General features: G+C 40.0%; 1 pseudogene; it reads left to right on the top strand.

Annotated features, from left to right (window-relative positions):
* The first annotated feature begins 203 nt into the window (after positions 1-203).
* LOC130564539 (NACHT, LRR and PYD domains-containing protein 12-like) overlaps positions 204-27039 on the top strand; it is a 47481-nt pseudogene continuing 20645 nt past the window's right edge.

Genomic DNA, 27039 nt, shown 5'->3' with positions numbered 1-27039 from the left:
GCGATTTAACCCCCGGTTTCGGAACAAAGCAATCGATGTGTGAAAACGCCGTTATATGATATTGTTGAGACCAGTTTCTTACCTGCCGGTCTGTCGCTGACGTCACACATAGAAATTCGTGTTTAGAAGCATATGGATATATTTTTGTGTATGTACTTGGTGATAAAAGCAGGAGGATTTTGAGAATGTGAATTTAATGAGATGACAGTGAGTGTTCAGGTGAGACAAGACGCTTTTCACTTCCTCATTTTAGTTTGTCTAAAGACGGATGAATTCTTTGGTACTTATTTGGTACTTTAAATCACATTGTTATTTAGTGCTGCGTGTGATATACTGTATTAATGTGAGTAGTATTGTGTAGCTTCAAGTTTATTTGTTGTTTACAGTGACGTGGTGACAATCTGACTTAAAAGTGAAAGTAAATGCTTTGTGTATCTTCCTCCATTTTTAACATACATAATCTATTATTAACAGAGTATCAAAGTTTTTATTATGGACTGCAATTAAAAGCGGGTTAATTTTTTGTATAACGTTTCTTTTTGAGTGCTTTGTGTGTTATTTTTTTAAAATAAACAATATTTATGCGAGTAATGTTGTGAAATTGAATTGAGCGTTTGAGTTTGTTCAAAACTCGTATTTATTCATCTGAATTATACAACGTTTATTCACCTTGAGTTTTATGTTTGTTTTGTGTCTGAATGTGATTTTCATTCAGTGTCAGTTCTGAAGATCAAATTGATCAGTTTCATCTCAGCAGCTTCATCATGTACGAAAAACAAACCTTCACAGATGAAGATTTCTCTCCAGGATGGAGGTAGCCTACTTTCTAAAAGCACTATACTATTACATTAAAACAGTGTCACATAAAAATAATAGTCTCCTTAAAGTGCTTTGTAAGATTTCACTGTCAAGATACAAGGTCTGTTGAACAGTACAATAGAGTTGGGTATCGTTTGTTTTTTTTCGATATAGGTGCCAAATCAATACTTTTAAAACGGTACCGGTGCCTAAACGGTCCCTAAATCGATTCTTTTAAAAAAGAGCCACAAAACACCGGTGGATGACATTAAAGTATAATATATTCAATTAAAATATTTATTCAATTAAAAAAATACACAACAAATTCACAATTAAAGTTTTAAGTGAATGTGAAATGAGCATGTACACTAACATTGCTAGAAAGATGTTATAGTGTTTACTGTTTACCTTTTACACCCTCCAGCTACAACTAAATGTTGTATTAAATATGGGCAGAAAATGCGTTGAATATATCAACAGATTAAGTCCATTCGCAGAGAGCCATCTAGGCTACATTATACGTGCATTATTTTTAAAACAGACAGTATCATGAATAAGTATAATTATATGCCTATACATGCAGTCAGCGTAAAAAGAGACTGAGATCAGACTGACAGATGCTATAAGGTTCCGTGCTGATCACAGATCATTCGTGATCCGTTTAACCATTATATAAAATGTGTTGGATTAGTATTACCTTTACTTGTTACCTATAGTTGGATTAGAGCTTTTCCGACTTTCGTTCACGTGAATGAGGGCAAATGTCTCAATCTACGCCTCGGTCAGCATTTAAATGGCACCGAAATCTGCGTTTTGATTCGGTCCGGTTACATACCGGATGTGCCATATTGGCAGGGACAGGTTATGACTTCAAAGGGCCCCGGGGCCAGTTACCTCCATAAGTTAAAGTAACATAAAAACATATGTTGGCATGATTTGTTGATCATTTCATTTTTATAAAGAGAATATGAGTTGCCAAAGACTCTCCAAGAATGATATTCTATTAAAAAAATAAAAAAATCTCAACACCAGGCTTCCTCTGCTAGAAATAGTGTAATGGGCCATGCGTAGAACCACGGCATTGCAAAAATCTAAACAAAATGGGACACAGAGTTGATCGGAAGAGGAGAAGCATCAACATTTGAAGAATTAACATTTATAATTCTGTATGGTCTCATGTATTCTTCAATCAAATTAGACATTATAAAAGAATCAGAACTGTTTTTCAAATGGAGGTTGCAAAAAAGTATTGAATAAAGGTGCCAATAATTGTGGCCAACGTGTATTGGAGAAATACCTTTTTATGTGGTATTTCAATTATTTTTACCTCAATACTGTAAAAATGTTGGATTTTTGTGATTAAAAAAAGAAACAATGCATATTTATTTTCGCGATCTTTGCTCATTTTTACAAAGGGCACCAATATTTTTATACACTGTGTTGATCGAGGTTCAAAGGAATTATGTCTCTCAATATTATAGGCCAGATTTACTATCAGATTACGACAGCGCGACGCCTCTTTTGGTGTTAAAATACTGTCAGGATTTACTAAACACAAGCAGTGGAAAACCGCACTGTAAAGGCATGAACACAGTTGTTTTTGTGGCTGTCCTTATTGCATATGAATTTGCAGGAGTTTCACTCTTAAGACACAAACATTTATAGAAAGAGAGTATTTGAATATATCACACAACATGAATCACTAATACAAGCATTTGTGGTTGTGAATTTACTGGTATTTGTGCCAATAATTAATGCTTAAAAAAGTATGTCTTAAACCCTACAGAATTGTGCGCTGCTCTTGGTAGATTGTGTTGGTGCACATGGTGCATATTGCAGCTGTGTTTTAAAGGGATAGTTCATCCCAAAAAAAATATATTCTATATTCTTTACACACTCTCTTGTCATTTTAAAATTGTATGACTTTCTTTCTTCTGCCGAACACAAAAGAAGATATATTGTCATGGGTTGTGTCCATACAATTGAAGTCAATGGGGATAGAATGTTGAAAAAAGAAAACCATATAGGTCCCCATTGATATGGGTTTTGTCCATACAATAGAAGTCAATGGTTCTCCAATGGTTTTCCTTTCCAACATTCTTCAAAATATCTTCTTTTGTGTTCTGCAGAAGTAAGAAAGTCATACAGGTTGAGTAAATGATGACAGAATTTTCATTTTGGGTAAACTATCACTTTAATGCTTTGTCAGTAAATCGCCCACAGAAATGTCCACTCCCCTCTGCGATTTTTTTAGATTGCTCTGTCACACAAAATTAGTAAATCTGGCCTTTTGTGCAGTGAAAGGATACATTTCACATGAAGAAATGTCATATGATCAGGAGAATAGGGTATCATTCATTGTTTTTAAGCAAGCTTTTGTCAATATGTTATATTTTCAACAGTGTAAAAACTGTAGTAAAGTTCCACCAATTGGAAAATGTCTCCAATTCTTGTTTCTTAATCGTGCTGTTCAGACCAGTCATAAGAGAACCCGTCTGTAAGATATTTACATTACATTTATGCATTTGGCGGACACTTTTATCCAGAGCGACTTACATTGCATTATCCTATACATTTTTGTTTTTGTAACGCAATGCTCTTACCACTGAGCTACAGGAAAGCTAAGAGGAGGTAGATTGAGCAAACTGAGAATCAACCACAAGACTTCAATAAAAACATTAGTGTCTTGGTTTTAGGTCATTTGTAGATTTTTATTTTGTTTTATTTTTGTTTGTCTTTATTTCATCAAGAGAGGGAAATCCATGTGTATTGTGTAGCTCAGGTGGCACAGCATTGCATTAAACAGCACAAAGGTTGTTGGTTTGATCCCATATTGAACATATTGATACTATACATTTTACTTTGAATTCACTTAGACATCACTTTGGGTAAAAGTGTCTGCCAGAATGCAAAAATGTAAATGGATGGATAAATGGTTTAAATGTGATTTTGTAGGTTTAAATGCAATCTGTTGTGTGTTATAGTTCAGTTCATCAGAAGAGATCAGATCCAGAGTTCAGCTGTGTGTCTATGAGGAGTGACGGATCTATGAAACCACCATTGCATTTTAAAAATGAAGAGACACGGACGGTCTGCTCTCAGGTATAACATTTATCTAAGCTAAGGTATAGATCATAGGGAAGTGGGTACCAGTGCTGACTAATTCATAAATTCAGTGCTCATTTAGAACCTCCTTCATTATGTCTCTGAACACAACAACATACAAAAACAGCGATTACCAGCAAGTCCTTATGACAATGTTTGAAGGTCTCCAATGACCGAGCAAGGAAGAATTCAATCAAACTCAGTCTTTCAGAGTATAACTGTTTGCTCTTACAGAAAACACCCAAAGTTTAGTTAACCAGCACAAGCAGTAAAATATACTAATACAAATTTGCTTGACATGTTTACCTAAAAGTTATCAATTTGCCCTTGTTACATAGATGTTTTTGTCACGGTCCCACCGTCTTGTTTATGAAATTCTAGTCGTGTGGCGGGATCGGGGCAGAGTCGTTAGGTTTTATGTGAGAAAACCATGAGTTGTTTGTTTTTACTTCTCATGTGTTTTCTCGTGTCTCGTCATTGGCCCCGCTCCTCTCGTTTCCTTGTTATCTTTCCGTGAGTGTTTGATTACCCACACCTGCCCTGTGTCGTTATCCCTCGTTTGTGTTGCCTATATATACCCTCTTGTTTCTTTGTCTCATTGCTCGTGTATTACGTGTGTTCTGTGCATGTGTTTGTACCTGTACCCTGTGCTTATGTGCCTGTGTTTTGTATAGCCTCGTGTTCGCGTTCTCGTCTTGATGTCTGTTCCCCTAAAGTGAGTTTAGTTTTGTCTTAGTTCTGTTTTGCCCTATTGCGGGAAGTTTTTCTTTTGCATTTTGTTACAATTAGTCCTGTCTGTGTTTTCCCCCATCGTGGGTGTTTTGTTTGGTTTTATTAAAGTCTTTGTGTTAACCCCTTCATTGCCTGCCTGCATTTGGGTTCTCTTCCACGCCAGTCCGTGACAGTTTTAGTAAAGCGTCAGTCCGAGTTCTAGTGATGTTACGTTCTGAGCCGAGGCTTCAGAGTGTGTCGAGAAATCCTGAAAGTGTTTAGTGATGTGCGTATCGAAAAGGCTGGCTCTCACTAAATCCTTGTTAAACCCAGACACTTTCCAGTTTTAGAATAATAATATTGCCCCTTCTGCCTATTATGACCAAATAATTGATTTACACACATTTATTTCAAGCCAATAAGTTAATTACACAGTTATGTTATACAATAACTGTGTTATATACCACCAGAAAATACACGTTATATTAATATAAATAGATTAGTCTATGTGGAAATTGATTTTTTTCTTCACCGTTATTTCTTAGCCTTAACAGGCACAAAATACAGTGTATCACAGACCACATCAGGCACATCTGTAATAATGTATCTGCTTGTTTCACCCTCTTTGGCCACCAGATGGTACTGTGAGCAAAGGAAGCCTCGAGAAATGAACCCTTTTGTGAACCACTTGGCTAAAAAGCTTCAAAGCTTCATGACGCTTCATCTCGCCACCTCTACCGAGTTGTATATAAATTGAAAAATATATATAAATAAATATAGTTTTTAGTGTTATACAAGCAACACGTGTCGTGGCGAAAAGTCGATCAGCCAATGTAGAAAGAATTCACGAAGACCAGAGAGCCAGGTTTCAAGAGGTTTCAATCTTTATTTGCTCGAGCAAGCAAAGTGAGACATACAGAGTTCATCTGTAGATGCCTAACAATTACACTTCTGACTCCATCTTTTATACACTGTTCTCAAGTCGTTATCACAGTTTAAGCCAATCATATTTACCTGACATCATCTTCTCTCTCTTGTTTGTCCATCCTCTTTTGACTTTCCACAGTTATATATCAAACTTCTTACGTTAACTTTTAACTGTGGCGAAACCTTTTAAAGGATTAAAAATATATGTACATACATCCATCTTTAAAATGTAGATGTATGTCATTTTGTCAGTTGCTACTGTATGAAAGACACATACATCCATCTCTAAAATGCGAATGTATGTCATATTGACATTTACTACCCCTAGCTTACATGTACTTCAAAAACTACCATGCATTTTAGACCAGATCTCGTGAAGAATGCATATTGTGTGTGTGCTCAAAGCGTTTGCGTGCGAAAGATGTCTTATGGTGCTGTTTGATGTTCAACCTGGCCTGTAACCTTTGACCCATGAGATCATGGTCTTTTTGCTATGAGACTCATAGCCTTTTCTGTGTTAGAGAAGTGTGTGACACCTTTATCTAGTTTAAATGCCGAGCTGGTAGCACTCAAATTTCACGCTATGGACATAAAACAAATCGTACCCGATTAACATGTCAGACGCTGTCACCTACAGGTCGACACCTACAAAACAAGTTGTAATACACCCGGTTACAATCCTCCTCTTTCAAACAAATTACGAGCCTTGGTGCGGACACCTCTCACTGGAATGTTATAGACTGGGTGAAAACTCTGAAAAACAAGGTAATCTGCATGGCCTCTCTGCCTTTCCTCTCTCATATATTGAATACATTGTATAATTACTTCTTACTTATTTAATAGATGCTTTATTTATTTATTTAATCACATGATTATTCATTTAAACCTGTTTGTTTATTCAAACAGTGTTTGTGTAGTTGTTGTCCATTATTCATTATTATTTTTAAACGCTGTTTAAATAACCAATGATTGCGTATTAATAATGATCTCATCATCTCCTTTAAATTACATATTTTCATTCATGCTAAAGATATGTAGCAATACATCCTAAAACATGCCCTAAAACATGCCCCGGAAAAATGGGACGTGAGGGCACGGTCAAAAGTTCAACGCGACGTGGGCGGTACCACACTAAGGGGCGGATACGGTCAAAGGTCAAAGCAAGTGGGCGGTCCCTCGCAACGTGGGTGGTCCGGAAGTAATTCACCCCTCCCCCCTCTGCAAAGGTCAATGACCCCATCAATCATACCTGTCAATCATTTTGACACTATGACCCCCATATATACTACTGAGAGGGTTTTGACGCGCTGACTGAACTACAGTCTGCTTAACCGTCTGACTGACAACGGTTTAAAAATTGTGATAATTAAATTATACTTTCGTTTACAGTTTTGGGTTGCGAGTTCGAAGAGTTAATGTAGAAAATATTTATTAATTTACTTTACATCATTCGTTTTGGTCACATTCGTGTTGTTAAGAGCAAATCGAGTTTCGAGTTTCGTCTGTGGAGAAAAGTTTAAGTTAAGTTGGTTTAAGACAAATATCTTGTGCAAATATTATTAATAAATAATAAAAATACCAAACTGTGAGTAGTAAACTCTGTGACTTCTTGAAGTTAATTAAATAGCCTTTATAGTGTACAGTTGTGGTACCAGGGAGCAAAATGGGGTATGCAGTATATGCGGTGCATAGGGGCGCCGCACAAGTGGGGGCGCCATTGTGCCAAAATATTATTTAACATTTTTTTAAATAAAACGTTATAAAAATATAACGAAAAAGTCATTGTCTTCTGCAAACAGCGCGCAGCACAGAGCGCCGGAGATATTGCGTGTGGACACTGAAACAGCGCAATGATTGACAGGATGACAGAGACAAGAGCGCAAAAGAACGTTAGTTAATAAAAAATAATTTGAGCTTTCAATGTAAGTGAGTTTGTCTTTGTTTTACTTTAATGATGTTTTCATAAAATGTGAACCACTAACTAAAAATGCTTAAAGCAAGGGGAAAATCCAAAGATTTTTTATTTATTTGCCTTATAATATCTGTTATCCATCTTATTTCGTTTTTTCAATAATATTTGAATTATAAATGCACAGTAAAGGTATGTTTAACATAGGCAAATTTTATTGTTGTGTTTTTATTAAATATTAATGAACCACAAACTAAGCATTCGTTTTAAAGTAGGCCTAAGTGGGAAAAGAACAAAAAAATACAACGCGAGTATATCATGTGATACGTCTTATTCGTCTTATTCTGATAATAATAAATAATGTTAATAATACTTTTTGTTGAAGGAAAGGGAATAATCTATATATAACTTTAAAGATCAAAATAAGTTTATTTCCTCATCAGCACATCTCTGGGCTACAACTCGATTGTTACTTATATTTGGGATATTTAAAGAAGTTTTATTATTTAAAACTTGACAAGTTTTTTTGTTAAAGGTTTTAAATGTCAAAATTTAGACTACATAAGTGAAACTCACTTTTCAAAGAATACAATAAATAGCCTTATTTGAAGTCTTAGAGGCTGTGTCCACCGAGGCGTTTACGCCTGCGGCCGGCGTTTTTTCAATTGTTTCCTATGGAAACGCCGCGCTTTAAAAAAAAAGCCATCAGCTGACGGTTTTTTTCCGCCTCTGCGCTGGTGCGATGCGTTTTTTTCACGCTCAGCGCCGGCGTTCGACCGATCGCCCTGAGTTGAAAAATGCTCAACTTTGGGCAGAACGCTGCGCCTGCAGCGGGCGTTTTCAGCCGAGCTCCTGCCGTTTTCAGCCGCGTAAATGCTCGGTGGACACAGCCCCTTATTTGGTTATTATAAGCAAAAGATCAATTTAAAAACTGTTTAGCCCGATTAATCAAAAAAACAATCGTCCAATTATACGGTTATTAAAATAATCGTTAGTTTCTGCCCTAATTTATTGTGTATGTCAAGCTTTATGTACTTTTATACTTTTTGCTCCTTTGTTTCATTATTTTTCAGATTGTTATTTATCTTTTCAGAATTGTGTATCTGTTACATTGTGAAGCAGTTGGAAAAGTGTTTCTGTAAAAGGAAACCTTTATGCTTCTGTTATAGATGCAAATCTGATTGTCACCTTCACATGATGTAAAATAGAATGACTCCAAAGGTAATATACAACTTGTCTGCAGATTTTTTATTTGTTGTGTGTTTTCTATATTGGGGTGGCCGATGGGGGGCGCCAATACTGATCTCGCATACCCCTCAGAAAATGTGCAGTTGCGCCCCTGCCTATATATGTGTGTACATAGTATGTAGATACGTATGTGTCTGTATTTCATTGCTTTGTTTTTTCCTCTTTTTGTGTTGTACAGCTGCTTTGATACAACGCAATTTGTAAAAAGCGCAAATAAACATAAATTTGACTTGACTTGACTTTTTCCCTGCTTCTCTGTAGCTATAAAATAAAATACGACTAAAATAACGAAGTCTATTCAAAAGAGTACAAGTACCTGCAACATTGACAAACTAAATAAGTAAAAGGCTCTTGCCCTCACTAGCTCTAGTGGCGTATGGTTAGAGACGTCACATTGCTACGCAGTTTTGTAGCAGATCGATAGGGGTTCGTATCCCCTTTTGCCGAACGTGTTCTCCTTTTCCCATCACTCATCAGGTTGGAAAGGCATTTGTTTCAGCACAAGGACATGTTCAAAAGGTGTAAAACGCTTCTTGTGTTTTTATGCAAGAGAGAGAGATCGATCTGCATTTTTATAAAGTAAACAGCTGATTTTACATTATAACACGGTTTATGTTTTAGAGGGAAATCCCTAACAACATATAAAATGTATAACTTTATGATATTTTACAGTTTTATTTAAGAAGTTGCGACGCTTTGATCACTTTGATTTCCCCTGAACAGCGGGAAGAATGCAGTCATCTTCGTCCATATAGGACATCATTAGACAAAATAATCTAAATGATTTTATTTGCATACACTCACAATACCAGCAAAAGTTAGTGCTTTTGTAAAACAAGAAAAATATGCCCGTTCTGCCGTCTCCATGACCTACCTGATCTCATTTATCAAATGTACAATTTCCTGTTAGGCCTTGCCTATATCCAAAGTGTATACTCGGCACATATTTCTGTAGAACCTTGAAATGTCTACTTTCAAATAAAACAATTCAGATCCAAATTTGTATGTAAATATTTAAGATGGCTATATGAGCAAAAAAGTTCAGAATTTACCTTATTGTCAGAAATAGAACTCCATTGGACACAGCATGGTGTTGCGTTTGTTATTTGTATCGGCAATACTATGTAAATGGTTCAAAACATCTCCTTTAAAACGCTATTGGTTAAGGAATATGACTTGGCCTGAAAAGTCGAGTTTATGATTCATTACCATGCTATATTGTCAAATACTGCAGCATTTCACGGAAATGTAACGCCTCTTACCATATTGGAACATCAGGTTCCAAAGCAATTGTACTGACAGCGATACAATGAGATTTACAATTACGCCCACCTTAACTACGTGTAGATTTGGGCGGTCTTAGTCAATCATGTTACGAAGTTACGTAGATTCGCGGGGTGTGGTTACAGAGGCGTTTCAGGCAAGTCTGGTTGAGCATTTGCTTTTAGATAGAATGCATCTTTTGTTCCCACACTTTCATTTGTGCAGTTTTACGTGTCTAATACATGCATGGGCAACTTATAACACACCAAAAACACAGAAAAACACGTACTTCTNGCCATATGACCCCTTTAACAGTGTAGGTTTGTGTGATTTTTATTCATTTATTTAAGAGACGTTAGTCAGTCATAATTTTATCAGCCATTAATGCCTCGGGACTGATTGGGACTGACTAACGTAGCAAAAATGTTTCGTCTTGCTTTTTCTTTGTGTGATTTCCAGTAGCTGTGAATTTAACTTTGTTTGAATTCTTTCTAAAAGGTGGATTGAGGTGCTGGTGACTGATGTTCCTCCAGCACTGGCAGGTGCAGTGGCACCATTGCCTTCCACCGGCACGACCCCACAACCACCAGCTGTGGCAGACACTGAGGAGACCGAGCCCTCTGAGGTTGGCAGTGGCAGCAGCGGCGAGACCTTTCAGATGTGAGAATAATGCTCTTTGTTTTGGACTTTATTATACTCGCTTACATGCACTTTTATAACATGCTTTGTTCTTCACATTTCAGTGAGCCCGACATGCATTGGAAGAGTCAGGCGAGAATGCTGATGGCAGAGAAGGGACTGTATCAAAAACACTCTCTGATCATCCGCTCCTGAAAGACTTCGCCACGTACCTGGAGAAAGACCTCCAGAATGAACATTTCAAACAGGAGGTGAGAATATAACTTGAAAGTGCTTCTTTTCAACGTTGCAAAAAGTCTCATCCGTGTGGTCATGTAACACAACTTTTCTTTATTTTCAGGTGGAAAACGTGGCTAGATTTCTCCACTTCATGGACCCACAACAGCCGTCCCTGTTGTTTGTGAGGAACAGGGAGAAATCAAAGCTGTATCTCGATGAGGCCAAGTTGACCAAACAGACTCCACTCAACCACCTGAAGAGCCTGAAAAGGTTAGCATGATTTGATGTTTTTTATATACGGACACTTCATTGGGCTTAAATGCGTGTCATTCTTTCTTCAGAGACGTTCAACGCGCAGTCTCTATGCAGCAGTTCGTCGCTGTGCATAAGGTCCAAGCAGTTCATCGAGTACATCGGGTCTCTGCAGAAAAGCTGCGCGAAATTAGTGAGCGAGGAAATCGTCCAGAAGAGGTAAGCGTCAGCGGTAGCGCCAGCCCTCGTGTGCAGCCCGACGTGTGTAAAGACCTTGCCAAGACCTGCGCGACTCCTCCGAGCAAAGACACTGGCAAGGCACATCAGTACAAGTTTAACATACCTTTGCTTTCGTTTAGTTGTATACTAACATCATGTGTTTCCAGTTTATTCCTTTACTCCACCGCAGACAGTGTTCTCACCCAAGACACAAGGCACGACGCGCTCACTGTCACGCGCGTCCCGTTCACACCTCCCGTTCTGCACCTCTGTCTCTCTCTGTGGGTCTCTGGAACTGTCAGTCAGCAGTGAACAAGACTAACTTCATCCATGCTTTTGCTAGCCAGTCTGACATTCACATTCTAGATCTTACTGAGACATGGATTCGTCCTGAAGACTCAGCCACACCCACTGCTCTCTCCAGAAACTACTCCTTCTCTCACTCTCCCCGCCAAACTGGAAGAGGAGGAGGCACAGGTTTGCTTATCAACAATAATTGGAAATATTCCACACTGTCTTCTCTTTGCACGCTGTTAATATCACTTCTCCCACTCCCCGCTCAGTGTTGTTGTAGTTTACCGTCCCCATAGGTCCTCTTCACAACTTCATTGAAGAGTTAGATGTGCTGCTCTCATCATTCCCGGAGGACAGCGGCCCTCTTGTAGTCTTTGGGGACTTCAACATCCACCTGGAGAAACACTATGCGTCTGACTTCCACACCCTCACCGCCTCGTTCGACCTCACGCGCCTCGCCACAGCCGGTAATCACAGATCAGGAAACCAGCTTGATCTCATCTACACCCGTAACCTCTCACAGATAACATGAGTCACACCTCTTCACATTTCTGCATGCATGGCTTTCAACATGCTCCTTCCTACATGCACTACACCTACACCACCACCCGTTTATTTTAGACGGAACCTTCGCTCTCTCTCCCCTAGCACCCTCTCTGCTAAAGTGACGTCCTCTCTTCCCTCCAACTTTGCATCTCTAGATGTTGACACCGACACCTTATGCTCAACACTTACATCCTGTCTAGATAACCTTTGTCCTCTGTCCTCCAGACCAGCTCGCGCCACCCCCTCCTGCCCTTGGCTGTCTGACATCCTCCGGGAACGACGGAGTACACTCAGGGCTGCTGAAAGGAAATGGCGCAAGACCAAGAATCCTGCTGACCTAAGAGACTACCAGTCACTACTCTCCTCTTTCTCTGCTATTGTTACCACAGCTAAAACGTCTTTCTATACCACCAAGGTGAGCAATGCACCTAACGCTCGGCAGCTTTTCAAGGCGTTTAACTGTCTTCTTTTCCCCCTTCCTCCCCCGCCCACTTCATCATTGGCTGCGGAGGACTTCACTGTATGTTTCACTGAGGAAACATCACAACCGCTCATTCTCCTTCACAACTCCTTCCTGGTGGAACACTCTTCCTAACTCAGTCCGGTCAACCACATCTCTCACAACATTCAAAAAACGACTTCAAACCCATCTCTTCTGTGAATACTTGACAGACAAACACACTAACCCTCTCTCTTTGTCTCAACAGGTATTGGTCTGGCTTTTGTTGAAACTAGTAACTTTGTATTGGCACCTATTGTAATATTGCTCCTGTATGACATATCGCTTATTGCTCCCTGAACTCTCTGTAAGTCGCTTTGGATAAAAGCGTCTGCTAAATGACTAAATGTAAATGTAATCGTTTGAACCAGTGTTGTGCTCTTGTTTGGTGTAGGTGGATGAGTGGAAGAACAGAACAGAACAGCTAATCCCAATAAGGACGGCGCTGTTATGGGCGTGAAAGAGCATAAAACATCAGCTTGGAGGAGAGTGTAAATTCATCAGATTGATGTACATTGTTTTTTTATCTACCAGAAAAAACGGAACTTGATCTTCATTCATGCTTGTCTTCTGCCAGCAGTGGTTTGGTGCTTACTATGACGAGATCAGGCCAGAACTCCTCAGCGGCAAAACACAGAAGAGGACATGGAAAGAGGCGGAAGGACTAGACAGGGAGGCCCATCTACAATGCCTCCAATAACATCAACCGGCTTCACGAGAAGTAAGTTCACCATCGTGACCTCTCGGATATGTACTTCTCTTGTAATAATATGTTGTTTACATATTTCTAATTAGATACGGAGTGAAGCCGGTCACCAGTCAGAGATGGCCAGATGGCGAGGAAGGTATTTGAGACTGCCGCCAAATCTCTGGATGACTCCGAAAGGGCTTTCGTGACAGATTACCTCACACGTTCCACCGCCACAGCAGACGAGCATTGCCGCATGAAGACACCGAAGGATGTGGTATTTGCTCGCAAACTGCTGGCCCAGCTGGGTGGTGAATCTGGGTAAGCATGGTTTTATCATCTCAACGCAACTGAGAAAAAAGCATTTTGTTATCATTGTTCTAATGTATATGTCTATTGTTTTTTTAGATCTGAACCAGAAGCACAGGCTGGAAAAGTTCCATCCCTCCTTTCTTCCGGCAGTGAGGCTGAGAGCATGCATGCCCCCGAGGAGAAGATCGACGTGCAGAAAGCGTACGACACGCTGCTCCTCGCTCACCCAGTGACATTGGACGGGGAAGTGCCTGACAGGAGTGTGCGCTCAGTGGTGTCTGTGACGTTCCAGAGACGGTTCTATGAGCGCTGGATTAAAGCAGTGATGAGACTGCGAGTGCAGTCTTTCATCTAAGTATTTTGCTTTCATTTTGGTCAAAAAACATCTCGCACCGCTGTGTACGATACTGAAGATTGTTAAGCACACTACAGGTAACAAAATTGTTCTTTGTTTTTTTTTGCAGCACACTTTGGCTGGCGACTTCCAAAAGAAAAACAAGTCATTGGTTGGATTACGGGTGGATGACGTCACTCGCTTCGGATGCTGGATTGGATACAGGCGCGCACTGCTCCACCTCGGTCACTGTCATCGTGCTGCTTTCTTTTTTCGATTGAGACATTTTTCTCTTAATGTTTCCCATGTCAGGCCATAGGACGGTTTAGTAAAAAGGCTAAAAAATATAAATATGCTTATAAAAAAATCATCTCATCTCATCTGTTTTCTTTCCTTCGGGATAAATAAAACATACAAAAGGACATTCATGTTTAGGTTATATCAGACACCAAAGGTGGTTAAAGAGTACATAACTAGGGATTTTTAAGGTCTTACTTTGGTTTATGGAGTGTCCAACAACAAGTTTATGTAAAAACACAATCGTTTCGTAATAATAGCTAGTTACTTTTACCTTACTTCTTGACGACTCTCAAATGATTCGTTTTGCGATTCATCCGTCTAATCCCCTCCTTTCTCCTCCGAGCAAAGACACAGGCGAGGCACATCAGTGCAAGTTTAACATACCTTGGCTTTCGTTTAGTTGTATACTAACATCACGTGTTTCCAGTTTATTCCTTTACTCCACCGCGGACAGTGTTCTCCCGCGAGACGCAAGGCACGACGCGCGCGTCCCATTCTCACCTCTGTCTCTCTCTGTGGTTCTCTGGAACTGTCAGTCAGCAGTGAACAAGACTGACTTCATCCATGCTTTTTTTGCTAGCCAGTCTGACATTCACACTCTAGATCTTACGGAGACATGGATTGGTCCTGAAGATTCAGCCACACCCGCTGCTCTCTCCAGAAACTACTCCTTCTCTCACTCTCCCCGCCAAACTGGAAGAGGAGGAGGCACGGGTTTGCTTATCAACAATAATTGGAAATATTCCACACTGTCTTCTCTTTGCACGCTGTTAATATGGCTTCTCCCACTCAGCTCAGTGTTGTTGTAGTTTACCGTCCCCTCCCAGGTCCTTTTCACAACTTCATTGAAGAGTTAGATGTGCTGCTTTCGTCATTCCCGGAGGACAACGTCCACCTGGAGAAACACTATGCGTCTGACTTCCACACCCTCGCCGCCTCGTTCGACCTCACGCGCCTCGCCACAGCCGGTAATCGCAGCGGATCAGGAAAGCAGCTTGATCTCATCTACACCCGTAACTGCACCACAGATAACATGAAAGTCACACCTCTTCACATTTCTGCACGCATGGCTTTCAACATGCTCCTTCCTACATGCACTACACCTACACCCGTTTATTTTAGACGGAACCTTCGCTCTCTCTCCCCTAGCACCCTCTCTGCTAAAGTGACATCCTCGCTTCCCTCCAACTTTGCATCTCTAGATGTTGACACCTAGATGTTCAAAAAACGACTTCAAACCCATCTCTTCTGTGAATACTTGACAGACAAACACACTAACCCTCTCTCTTTCTCTCAACAGGTATGGGTCTAGCTTTTGTTGAAACTAGTAACTTTGTATTAGCACCTATTGTATTATTGCTCCTGTATGACATATCGCTTATTGCTCCCTGAACTCTCTGTAAGTCGCTTTGGATAAAAGGGTCTGCTAAATGACTAAATGTAAATGTAATCGTTTGAACCAGTGTTGTATTCTTGTTTGGTGTAGGTGGATGAGTGGAAGAACAGAACAGCTAATCCCAATAAGGACGGCGCTGTTATGGGTGTGAAAGAGCATAAAACATCAGCTCGGAGGAGAGTGTAAATTCATCAGATTGATGTACATTGTTTTTTTTTATCTACCAGAAAAAACGGAACTTGATCTTTATTCATGCTTGTCTTCTGCCAGCAGTGGTTTGGTGCTTACTATGACGAGATCAGGCCAGAACTCCTCAGCGGCAAAACACAGAAGAGGACATGGAATGAGGCAGAAGGACTAGACAGGGAGGCCCATCTACAACGCCTCCAATGACATCAACCGGCTTCACGAGAAGTAAGTTCACCATCGTGACCTCTTGGATATGTATTTCTCGTGGTCTCAGGTCTTGTAATAATATGTTGTTTACATATTTCTAATTAGATATGGAGTGAAGCCGGTCACCAGTCAGATGGCGAGGAAGGTATTTGAGACTGCCGCCAAATCTCTGGATGACTCCGAAAGGGCTTTCGTGACAGATTACCTCACACATTCCACCGCCACAGCAGATGAGCATTACCTCATGAAGACAGCGAAGGATGTGGTATTTGCTCGCAAACTGCTGGCCCAGCTGGGTGGTGAATCTGGGTAAGCATGGTTTTATCATCTCAACGCAACTGAAAAAAAAAGCATTTTGTTATCATTATTCTAATGTATATGTCTATTGTTTTTTTAGATCTGAACCGGAAGCACAGGCTGGAAAAACTCCATCCCCCCTTTCTTCCGGCAGTGAGGCTGAGAGCACGCATGCCCCCGAGGAGAAGATCGACGTGCAGAAAGCGTACGACACGCTGCTCCTCGCTCACCCAGTGACATTGGACGGGGAAGTGCCTGACAGGAGTGTGCGCTCAGTGGTGTCTGTGACATTCCAGAAAAAATTCCAAAAAATCTCACATCTGTGTACGATACTGAAGATTGTTAAGCACACTACAGGTAACAAAATTGTTCTTTGTTTTTTTTTTGCAGCACACTTTGCCCGGCGACTTCCAAAAGAAAAACATGTCATTGGTTGGATTACGGGCGGATGACGTCACTCGCTTCGGATGCTGGATTGGATACAGGCGCGCTCTGCTCCACCTCGGTCACTGTCATCGTGCTGCTTGCTTTTTCGATTGAGACATTTTTCTCTTAATGTTTCCCATGTCACGCCATAGGACGGTTTAGTTAAAAGGCTAAAAAATATAAATATGCTTATAAAAAAATCATCTCATCTCTTTTCTTTCCTTCGGGATAAATAAATCATACAAAAGGACATTCATGTTTAGGTTATATCAGATACCCAAAGGTGGTTAAAGAGTACATAACTAGGTATTTTTAAGGTCCTACTTTAGTTGGCTGCGGGTCCGAGCCATTAAGCAGGACAAAAGAAGTGGCCAGACAGCTTTGCAGCCTGTGATGGGGGCAGTCATCTTTTCTCTGCCCTTAAAACCCTGCACACAAACACACAACTTTGGCCAAGATGAATTTTAAAATGCCATGGTCATGTTTGTTATTCTTCTTTAACAAACAGGAAAACTGTATGCAGTCCAGCACATGACACCAGATATGAAACCCTGAATGAATACATTCGACTTTAAGGAAAACCCCTAGTGTATTTCCTTAATGTTTAAGTCATTTATATACCGCATCATTTGCACTCCAGTACTATGTACTGAATACTGCATTAACTCATCTACTGCACTGTTTACTTTAACTTAATAGCTGCTGTCCATAATTTATGCACACTTTATATTCATTGCACTACTGTTCTGCATAGTCTTAATTTATATTGTACATATCCATCAGTAAATTTTCTGTTTTCAGTAAATAGCCATCTGTATATAATGGTCATAGTACATTCCCACTTGTAAATTCTTCATAATTTTGCTTTATCCTGTATTTATGCACAACTGTATATCCTGCACTTGCTTATTGCACTTCTGGTTAGACCTAAACTACATTTCGTTGCCTTGTACTTGTACATGTGTAATGACAATAAAATTGAATCTAATTTAATTTATGTTCTCCTGGGGTGGGTTTTTTGTTTAAAAATCTGCGAGTCCAGCTTAGTGATGCACATTGATGTAAAATAATAAAGCTATGAAATCCTAACTGCTGAATAGTCTTTAAAGAAAACGAAGATTAACTAGGCAAGAGCGCTTGTCCTGTTTGCTATGAGCTTCGGGAGAGCAACCATAGCTAACCACAAGAAAAAGTGAAGAAAACTGAAAACTGTCTGATTAAACATAACACTAACAAAAATTAAAAGCTTTTCCAATTGGGTAAGCCTTGATAAAAACACAGTATTTAGGCTTACAAACTTTGCCCTATTATATCATAGTGGTGTGCCTGTGTCTTTCATTCACAGGCAAGTGCCCCGATCCCCCACGGGCTGCTGCAGGACTTGGGAGAACAGAGAGATTATGTTTGGGTTCTTGTCGGACAGGGGCATGAGCTGCATTTCCCAATACATCCAAAAACGAAAGTTTCACTCGCGTTTTACTGTTCGAAGTGTTTTACTCGTTCAAATCCATTAATTCACGGGCGCCGCCATGTTTGTTTACGCTGCAAAGCATTCTGGGAATTTGAGTGTCGGGAATGAGAGGCGAGCGCAGTAAATAATTGTTTGTATATTCCAATGCACATTTGCGATATATCAATGTATTTTGTAGTTCATGATATATATGTTCAACAAAAAGCGACTTGCTGACCTAAAATCTTTACTAGCACGGACGTACTCAAATTCCCAGAATGCTGCCGCGTAAACAAACATGGCGTCGCCCGTGCATGAATGACAAACAACTTACAACAGAGTCTTTTGTTTTATTGAATCAGAAAAACACAAAGAACACAACATGAACTATGAATCTTTCTTTAACAGACTAGGTTATTTTATTTGTTTGTTGTTATTAGGGATGCTAAACATCAAGTCGAACAGCCTAAACCTTTTGTGGTTAATTCAAATATACACATCAGATAACACGAGCCTGAAGAATTCTAAAGATGACGTCACAAAGATTCTGAGCGTTTATAGACGCTGACGCTTGTTGTTTTGCTCATTCTGCATTTCATCCGCTTACGGTTAACTTGCTGCTGCGTTTACTTGAGTGAAGATGGGTCAGAATTTTGTCAAGTGCGTTAAAGCCGACGAATCTAGCGATAATAGCAGTGTGTACCAACTACCTGCTCGATCAATCGACAACGCGAACGAGAAAGACGGAGGAAAGAAGAAGAAAAAGAAAAATAGGTTTCTGAGATGGATAAAAGGCCGCAGAGGTCAGGCTGAGAGAGAGGAGCCGGATACAGAAACACCTCCTGTGACCGCTGACAGAAGCGGCGATGACGGTAAGTCATTATATCACCACATTATAAGAATATATAGACAATATGTTCAAATGTTTAGAGTCAGCAGACATATCTTCTCCATATTTCACAATAACAGTAAACGCATCTAGCCTATTTAATAACACGAGTGTAAATGTGTTATTAAATATGAAATATTTGCTCATCTTCAGTCACACTTTGAACAGAATTTGCAGAAACGCTTTGCTATTTTAACCCTGAGGTGATTTTTGAACGATACTAGAGGAATTTCGCTCTATGTTTCATTATTTGCTCCCAGTCACCCATGTCCATTCAGTTTTGTAACTAATATATGTATATACAGTTATATTTTTGTCAATATGACTCATTTCAGACATTAAGCACACAAGGTCAAGACTCTGAACCTCTGAACACATACAAATTACAATTAAGAAAGATGACAAACCAATACAACAAAATAACAAATCAATAGAACTTGAACATATGATACTGTATGTGTGTGAAATACATCAATCTTTCATGACATTTATAAGATATTACATTTATTTTAACTATTATTAAATATTAAATGTATTTTAACTTATTTTAGAAACACACGTGTCAGGCATGCATCATTTATTTTTTAGTCTGGATGTTGTTATTTATCGCTCAGGTTAAGGTTATGTTGTTGTAACTTTGTAACACTTTAGCTTTGGATAAAAGCGTTTGCAAAATGACTAAATGTAAATGTAACTTATTGGTTGAAATGAAGATGTTAAATGTGTGATGATGATTTGAACAAATCTTTAAGTATAATTTGCACTATAAAATGCTGCTGTTGGTTTTCAATATTCTTCTATGGATAGGATTTTTAAATATTTCATTGATATGAGTTGATTGAATTGATCTTATGTTTGATCTCATTTCTCTCTACTGATGTGATTTCAGGACATCATCTCACTGTAAAGTTTCAGCCAAAGTCAATCGAAGGTGAGGTTACCTCCAAAATCCCAACATATATACACTCTTCATCATATGTTTAATATTGTTCATTAGGTTTGGAAGAAGTATTTCTAATTCTTGACATTTCATTTATCTCTCAACAGCAATCAACAACGGGCTGTATAAGATTGGGAAGAAGCTGTGCGAAGGAGCATTTGGTTCAATCTATAAAGGCACACATTTGTGCAACAGCCGGAAGGTTTGACTTTTTCTCTTTTTCTTTGTCTTGTACTCATGTTTTTAATATCTGTTTGTGTATCTTATGTTCACTATTTAGTGAACTTGATCTATTGAAACAGACAGACTGATCAAACATGATCTCTGTTGTTATAAATGAATGACATGTCTGTTCATCATGAATGCTTTGAGTGATATGATTTAACTGTAATCTGTTTCTGTTGTTCAGGTGGCAGTGAAATATGCCGACAAGAACAAGAACACGGATTACATCAGCATCGTAAGTATTTAATGATATTCAGCTGAAATCATCTTCAACATTGTTTTCTTACACACGCACACACTTCTGTTGACTTCAGTTTGTTGAAGACTGAGATAAATCCTTGTTTGTAAAGTCACCTTCATCTAATCCTGATAAAAACTGTCTTTCTTCCAGCCGGGTTATGCTAAACCCATTCCTCGAGAGATCGCTCTTCTGATTCTTGCCAGTGAGGGAGATGATGTTCCAGAGATCGTTCAGCTTCTGGAGTGGCAGGACTCTGAGAATTATTACGTCATGGTCCTGGACGTCTTCCCTCCCTGCAAAAATTTGAGTGACTTCCTCTTGGATGCAGGGAATCAAATCGGCGAGAAGACAGCGAAATTCATCATGTGGCAGGCGACCAAGGCCGCGTACATGAGCTACAAACGGGGAGTTTTCCACCGAGATATAAAACGGGAAAACTTCCTCATCAACACAGACACCCTAGAAATCAAACTCATCAACTTTGAGTTTAATTTTCGAGTCTATGTAGGAGTGTGCTGTGGTCAATGGTTTCGAATGCAGCACTAAGGTCTAGCAGCGCTAATAACGAGATACAACCTCGGTCAGACGCTAATAGCAGATCATTTGTAACTCTGATCAAAGCAGTCTCTGTACTGTGACATGCTCTAAATCCAGACTGGAATTCTTCATTGATGTCATTCCTTTGGAGGAAGGAGCATAATTGAGTTGAAACTACTTTTTCCAGAACTTTAGATATGAAAGGTAGATTCGATATAGGCCTGTAGTTCTCTAGTTCTCTAGGGTCGAGTTGGGTTTTTTTTGACAAGGGGCCTTATAACAGCCACTTTATATGCTTTAGGCACATGTCCTAATGTCAGAGATGAGTTAATAATACCAAGAAGAGGATCTATAATTTCTGGGAGCATCTCTTTCAGTAGATTTGTAGGTATAGGGTCTAGCATGCATGTTGTAGATTTAGATGATCTAATAATTTTAGACAGCTCATCTTGATCTACGGTATGAAATAATCGCATTTTCTCCTTTAAGGGCGCTGTTTGTTCAGTGGGTTTCACTTCTGATTGCATTGTTATAATTTTTTCTCTAATATCTTGGATTTTATATGTGAAGTAGTTCATAAATTCATCACTGCTATGCTGATATACAGGATCAGAAGTCACTGACGATTTATTTTTTGTTAATTTAGCCAGTGTGTTAAATAAAAACCTACGGTTGTGCTGGTTTTCTTCTATTAGTGATGAAAAGTAGGCGGATCTAGAAGTTTTTAGGGCTTTCCTGTATTTTCGAATACTATCCTTCCATGCTGTACGAAATACCTCTAATTTACTTTTCTTAAAGTTGGCCTCCATTTTTCGGGCCGCTTTCTTTAGAGCCTGAGTGTGTTCATTATACCACGGTGTGGGGCTGCCATTTTTAATCTTCTTTAAACGTAGTGGAGCAACTTTGTCTAGCGTTACCGAGAAGGTGGAATTAAAATTTTCAGTGTTAATGTCAAGATCTTCAACGTTATTTCTCATGATTTGAGACAATTCGGGCAGATTATCGAGAAACGCATCTTTGGTAGTTGAAGTTATTGTTCTACCATATTTCTAACAATGAGTTTTATTTGCAGCCGTAGGCCAGTGAAGCAAACATAATATCAGATTACAGCTGCGAGCAGCGATGATCGGGCCCTCGCGGAAAGTGCCACCGCAACCCGATTGCATAAGGAAAACAGTGAATGGTAGGCAATAAAATGAATGCAGGCGAATTATAGTAGGATTTGTTATTTATTTAAATGCGTCACATTCCCTTTTTCCAGCTGGTGGCGCTATTGCTATAAGTGAACACTGACATGGATATGTGTTCAGGCCAGGACTCTTATCAAACATGTGAAGTGTGAGGCCGGTCAGACATTGTGTACCTGAGTTACTATAGCTTCCTGTTTCATGGGGGAAACATCAACTCTTTGACACGCCCCTCAACGAAAAGTCAGGAACTTGCAATGTATCGTCACAAAGGTCTAGGAAGTTATATTATAGAAAGACTTTAATTTATTTACACATACCAGATTTCCTGTTATTTATTCTCTAATGTGTCACATTCCCTTTTGCCAGCTGGTGGCGCTATTGCTATAAGTGAACACTGACATGGATATGTGTAATCGTAGGCGATAAAATGAATGCAGGCGAATTATAGTAGGATTTGTTATTTATTTAAATGTGTCACATTTCCTTTTGCATAGCTTCCTGTTTCATGGCGAAACATCAAACTGTGTCAGGCCGCCACAGACACGCCCCTCAAAGAAAAGTTAGGTTCTTGCAATATATCGTCACAAAGGTCTGAAGATCATACTGGCCAAATATGATGCTGACTTGTTTGAATCTGTATGAGGAGTAAATCTGTCATGGTTCTGCCTCATCTTGTCTTGCTTTTCTTGAGCTAGTGGCAGAACCATGACAGAACCTCTTGTTTCATGTGGAGAGGGGAATTTTGGCACTGATTGCCTTCCATACTCTCCAGGTCTCGTCATTTTTCCTGCCCTCTTGTTTCCTCGTTATTTATTATTAATTATATTAATTATTAGTTCATGCCCCGCACCTGTCCCCTCTTGATTTGATCCCTAATTTAATGCCCCTTTGTCCTCTGTCTTGTGCTGGATCATTGTACTGTTGTGTGTGTCTTTTGTCTGGTGAGTTCCTGTCTTGTCAGTGTAGTGTAGTTTTTTGTATTTAATTCAAATGTTGTCTCTAGTTTAGTTTAGTGTCGTTAGTCCATGTTCTTGTTATATGTCATGTTTAAAGTTTGTTATTTTACCCCCACGTGGGTCTTTGTTTTGTTAATTATTTATTAAAAGTCTGTTTAACCCCTTACATCCTGTCTGCACTTGGGTCCTCTGTTCCTTGTCACCGTGTCTCACCGAGAATCATGACAGAATGATCCAGCCAACGTCGGACCCAGCAGACAGAGGGATCGCAGCGGGAGGGGTCGAAACCGCTGGACTCCCCTCCAGGGTCGAAGCCGCCGGACTCCCTTCCAGGGTTGAGGCCGCCAGGCTCAAGTCCAGAGCCGGGACCGCCGGACTCCCTTCCGGGGTTGAGACTGCCGGAACCCCGTCCTGGATCAAGACCGCCGGGCTCCCTTCCAGGGTTGTGGTCGTCGGGTTTCCCTCCAGGGACGAGCCCACCGGTATCCTGTTCCCGCCACAGATCCCTGCCGGCATCCCAGCTGGTACCCAGGTCTGTCGAAGTCGACACCTTGTTTTGTGTTGTTCCTGTTCCACCGGTGATCCAGCCGGTGTCCCTGTTTGCTGCCCAGCTGCCAGAGAGCGCTGCCCAGCCATCGGAGAGCACTGCCCAGCCACCGACTTCCCATCTCGTCGGCATCCAGGCCTGTCCAGCCGGTGATAACCGGCCTCCCAGCCATGTATTGTCCAGCCGGCCATCCAGCCGGCGCCATGTACTGTCCAGCCAGCCTTCCAGCTGTCGCCATGTCCTGTCCAGCCGTCCATCCAGCCGGCACCATGTGCTGTCCAGCCGGCCTTCCAGCCGGTGCCATGTCTTCGTTTGGACTTTTTTATGTATCATGTTTTTTGGTCATGTCTTGTGTAGTTATGGTTTTTGTCACAGTCTGTCTTGTCTTGTTTGTTCCTTAAGGAGCGTCAGGATGCCGCTCCTTAAGGGGGGGCTTCTGTCATGGTTCTGCCTCATCTTGTCTTGCTTTTCTTGAGCTAGTGGCAGAACCATGACAGAACCTCTTGTTTCATGTGGAGAGGGGAATTTTGGCACTGAATGCCTTCCATACTCTCCAGGTCTTGTCATTGTTCCTGCCCTCTTGTTTCCTCGTTAGTGATAATTATTAGTTCATGCCCCGCACCTGTCCCCTCTTGATTTGATCCCTTTTTTAATGCCACTTTGTCCTCTGTCTTGTGCTGGATCATTGTACTGTTGTGTGCGTGTCTTTTGTCTGGTGAGTTCCTGTCTTGTCAGTGTAGTGTAGTTTATTGTATTTAATTCAAATGTTGTCGCTAGTTTAGTTTAGTGTAGTTAGTCCATGTTCTTGTTATATGTCATGTTTAAATTTTGCTATTTTACCCCCACGTGGGTCTTTGTTTTGTTAATTATTTATTAAAAGTCTGTTTAACCCCTTACCTCCTGTCTGCACTTGGGTCCTCTGTTCCTTGTCACCGTGTCTCATGAGAATCATGACAAAATCACAGTTTAAAACATGCTACTTCTTGTTTCCTGCAGGTGGCGCTATAACAGTATCTGAAAATTACCATATAGATGTCTTCAGGCCAGGTCTCTTATCAAACATGTGAAGTTTGGGGCTGGTCAGACATTGTGCACCTGAGTTACTGTAGGTTCCTGTTTCATGGCGAAACATCAAACTTTGTCAGGTAGCCACGGACACGGCCCTCAGCGAAAAGTTAGGATCTTTCAATGTATCTTCATAAAGGTCTGAAGATCATACTGGCTGTACTCTTCAAATATGTGACCCTGGATCACAAAACCAGTCTTAAGTAGCACGGGAACATTTTTAGTAAAAGACAAAAATACATTGTGTGGGTCAAAATTATTGATTTTTCTTTTATGTCAAAAATCATTAGGATATTAAGTAAAGATCATGTTCCATGAAGATATTTTGTAAATTTCCTACCTTAAATATATAAAAACTTTATTTTTGTGAGTGGGTGGTCTGCAACAGTGCCCCTGATTAACAACTTCAAAGGCAATTTTCTCAATATTTTGATTTTTAAACGGTTGTATCTCAGCCAGATATTGTCCTATCCTAACAACTCATATATCTATAGAAAGTTTATTTATTCAGCTTTCAGATTATGTAAAAATCTCAATTTCGAAAAATTGACCCATAAGACTGGTTTTGTTGTCCAGGGTCACATATGATGCTGATCTGTTCAAATATCTATGAGGAGTTAATCACAGTTTAAAACATGTCACTTCCTGTGTCCTGCAGGTGGCGCTACAACTGTATCTGAAAATTACCATGTAGATGTCTTCAGGCCAGGACTTTTATCAAATGTGTGAAGTCTGGGGCCTGTTGGACACTGTATGCCTGAGTTACAACTTCCTGTTCATGGCGAAACGCCAAACTTTGGCAGGACGCCAGGGTCACGTTCCCCCACGAAAAGTCAAGATCTCCGCAATTTAGCTTCGCAAAGGCCGTAAGATGAGAATGACATGAAGATGATGTTGATCGGATTAAAACTCTAGGAGGAGTTCGTTAAAGTATGACGACTGGAAATTGAAACAAATTACAAAATTGCACAGGAAATTAAAAATAGCGGACTTCCTGTTGGGTTTAGAGATATGCTCAAAGAGACTTTTCTTAATGATTCGGGGTGTTCTATGAACCCACCAAATGTGGTGCATGTACGTTTTGCGTAGCGGCCTGGGCAGTTCTAGGTGGCACTAGCGAGCCATTTTGCCACGCCTAATTTTAAAACCCCTATCAGACGTTAATTTTCGCCACGTCTGATGCGTGTGCCAGTTATTGTGAGTTTTTGAGCATGTTTAGGCCTTCAAATTAGCGATCAAAGAGGGAGAAGAACACAGAAACAATAGGGCTCTGCACTGCGGTGCAAGCCTGCGGCTTGCTCCTTCTTGCTCGGGCCCTAATAATGATCCGAAATATCTTCACTCTGCTTAAGGATTTTAACATCGTCCACATTTATACCGTAAGACAGTATTAAATTGAAATGGAGACGATTGTGGACTTTAGGAGAAACCCCCCTGCACTCACCCTGTAGCATTCCCAGCCGAACAGATACATTTTACTCTCGTGAACTGATGTTTATGTATTTTAATTTCCAAAGTAAACACCGTAAGAGCTGCATAAAAAACAAACAAACAGTAATAAGACACGAATGTAATCTATATATATATTCCCTTATTAAAACCTGTAAAGTAATAAATACAGATTTACAATGAAAGCGTCTTACATTATAAGTAGCGTGACAATAAGATACACACACTTTGCATAACAATAGAAAAAGGAATGATCAACACTGATATTTTAGTCCTGTATGACAAGCTAACGACTAGCCAATTGCTTCAGATAAAAATAACATTACAAAGTCTCTCAAAATGTATCACACATATGAAACTGAAACGGTACCTTGTGCCCTTCCTCAGCCAGGAGCTAAGAGAAGAATCCTTAAACATATGACTGCCTAGAGTGCATCCAAAAGTTAACATTCGTTTCCGGTAATATTGATCAGAATGTCGTTTCACGTATACAGCGCGCCCATGTTCACAAACGGCGCCGCTAAACTTCCTATTTTAGACATCAAAATAAAAGTATGTAAAAACCAATAAAACAAATAGGAACACCGTAACACAACAAGTATAATACATCAAAGAATATTACTCAACCAAGACACAAACAAATAAAGAGTCCCCATTTCTTTTGCATCTGTTTTAATTCTTGTAAAAGTCCTTTCTCAATGTTCAATGGAACCACCGCCCTGGATGGATGCAGGTGGAGGTGTAGAATCACTTCAATGGTTGGGGGGTTTAA

The sequence above is a fragment of the Triplophysa rosa genome, linkage group LG14 (genome assembly GCF_024868665.1).
Source record: "Triplophysa rosa linkage group LG14, Trosa_1v2, whole genome shotgun sequence".
NCBI classification, from domain to species: domain Eukaryota; kingdom Metazoa; phylum Chordata; class Actinopteri; order Cypriniformes; family Nemacheilidae; genus Triplophysa; species Triplophysa rosa.
The sequence above is the reverse complement of the archived record's forward strand: the minus strand, read 5'-3'. Positions and strand labels throughout refer to the sequence as shown.